The sequence below is a fragment of the Henckelia pumila genome, chromosome 2, assembly GCF_033568475.1.
Source record: "Henckelia pumila isolate YLH828 chromosome 2, ASM3356847v2, whole genome shotgun sequence".
NCBI lineage: Eukaryota > Viridiplantae > Streptophyta > Magnoliopsida > Lamiales > Gesneriaceae > Henckelia > Henckelia pumila.
In genome coordinates, this window is record NC_133121.1 from 50,855,976 (window position 1) to 50,858,168 (window position 2,193).

Here is a 2,193-nt window from a genome sequence, read left to right on the forward strand (position 1 = left end):
TCTGCCACCAAACATCGTTCGAGCGGATCCGTACTTTCTACACATGAAAAAGAGTTATAAGAATCAATAATTTCAATGCTCTTACATGTACTTACCTCATTTGGGCCCCTCATGGTGTGATAAATATTAAAAATCACCGCTTCACCACCAAATCGAAGTGTGAGTTCTCCCTTGTGTACATCGATCAATGCGCGTGCAGTAGCTAGAAAAGGTCTCCCAAAAATTAAGGGAGTTTCTTCATCTTCATCCATGTCCAAAATCACGAAATCTGCTGGAAATATGAACTTATCGACCTTTACCAATACATCCTCCACAATACCCCGTGGGTATGTGATACTCCGATCCGCCAGCTGTAATGTGATGGTGGTCGCCCTGACTTCTCCAAGCTCCAAAGTCCTGTAAACAGAAAAAGGCATTAAATTTATACTTGCTCCTAAATCACATAAAGCTCTATTTACCTTAGAACCACCAATAAAACAAGGGATAGTAAAACTCCCTGGATCCTTCAACTTTTGTGGCAATTTTTTCTGCAGGATTGCGCTACATTCTTCTGTCAAATTCACCACTTCGTTGTCCTGCAATCTCCTCTTCTTAGACATTACATCTTTGATGAATTTTGCATAATTAGGCATTTGTTCCAAGGCATCTGCAAATGGAATATTGATGTGTATCTTCTTGAAGATATCTAGAAACTTGGAAAATTGCTCATCAAGTGCCTTCTTCTTAAACCGCTGTGGATAAGGAAGTTGTGGCTTGTACATCGGTTTATATTCAGCTTCCTTCTTGGGTTCTTCAACCACAATTTCTTCAGTCACTGGTTCTTCACTTTCTTTTGCTTTGCTCTGCTCTTTCTCTTCTAACTTCTTCCCACTTCTCAACTCAACTGCTTTGCACTGCTCTTTTGGATTTACTTCAGTATTGCTGGGAAACTGTCCTCTGTTTTGATCCTTCAAAGCATTTGCAAGCTGTCCAATCTGTGTCTCCATGGATTTCATCATAGCTCCCAAACTACACATGTGTGTCTCCATGCTATCCATTCGAGTTTCAGTTCTTGACATCCGCTTGTTAGATTCAGTAACAAATGTAGACACCACATCCTCCAACAATGCTTTACCTTCCCCTTGATTTGTATTGAATCCCGGAGGGGAGTTCAACACATTCTTGTTGTTGGCATAAGAAAAGTTTTCATGGTTACGTAAACCAGGATGATAAGTATTAGGAGGAGGGTTACCTCGATAGTTTCCATAGCCTCTGGGATTTATATATTGAGCTTCCTCAGGTGGATGAGATTCATCTATGGAAACCGACACACCTGCAGGTTCTGCGATATTTTCCTTGTTCAGAGAAGCCACTTGTGTACTCAACGCAGATAACTGTGCAGTAATGGATGTAAGAGGATCCACACTGTACACTCCCCTCTTGACTCCCGTACGTTCAGATGGCCATTGATAACTATTGATAGTCATCTGTTCCAGCATATCATAAGCTTGAACTAGGTCCTTGGCAAATATAGTACCTCCAGCAGCAGAGTCCACCGACATTCTTGTATGCGTATTTAATCCATTGTAGAAAAACTCTATTTCTTCCCAATCTGCAATATTATGATTAGGACAACGCCTTAACAAATCTTTGTACCTTTCCCATGCCTCATATAGCTGTTCAGAATCATGCTGTTGGAAGGTACTGATCTCAATCTTTAGCTGGGTTGCCTTGGATGGTGGAAAGAATTTCTCTAAGAATTTCACAGCCATGCCCTCCCAAGTTGTTATGCGTCCTAGTGGCAATGCCTGCAGCCAACTCCGTGCTTTGTCCCTAAGAGAAAAAGGAAACAAACGTAAGCGTATTGTATCCTCAGAAACACCATTTATTTTAACAGTATCAGTAATCTCTAGAAAAGTGCGCAAGTGTAAATGAGGATCAGCTGTGGCAGTTCCATTAAATTGGTTCTGCTGAACCATGTTGATTAAGGCCGGCTTCAACTCGAAGTTGTTGGCATTTATTGTCCCTCTAGCGATTCCAGAATAGTGAGCCTGGATCGTTGGCCTGAAATGATCTCTAATTGGCACCAAAGGCAATTCATTGACATCTTCTTCAGCCATGTTTAATTGTTCTTCTCTCCTAGCTTTTCTCAAAGCTCTTGCAGTTCGTTCAATCTCTGGATCAAAGAGCAAATAATTCGCACTTTGAGATCTT

At 41.2% G+C, this 2,193-nt stretch overlaps 1 non-coding gene across 1 annotated transcript; it reads left to right on the plus strand.

The window, feature by feature from the left end:
- Positions 1-1,596: 1,596 nt before the first annotated feature.
- On the plus strand, positions 1,597-1,702 carry LOC140885889 (small nucleolar RNA R71). Its single transcript, XR_012151301.1, has one exon. It is a non-coding gene; the product is annotated as a small nucleolar RNA R71 (small nucleolar RNA).
- Positions 1,703-2,193: the final 491 nt, after the last annotated feature.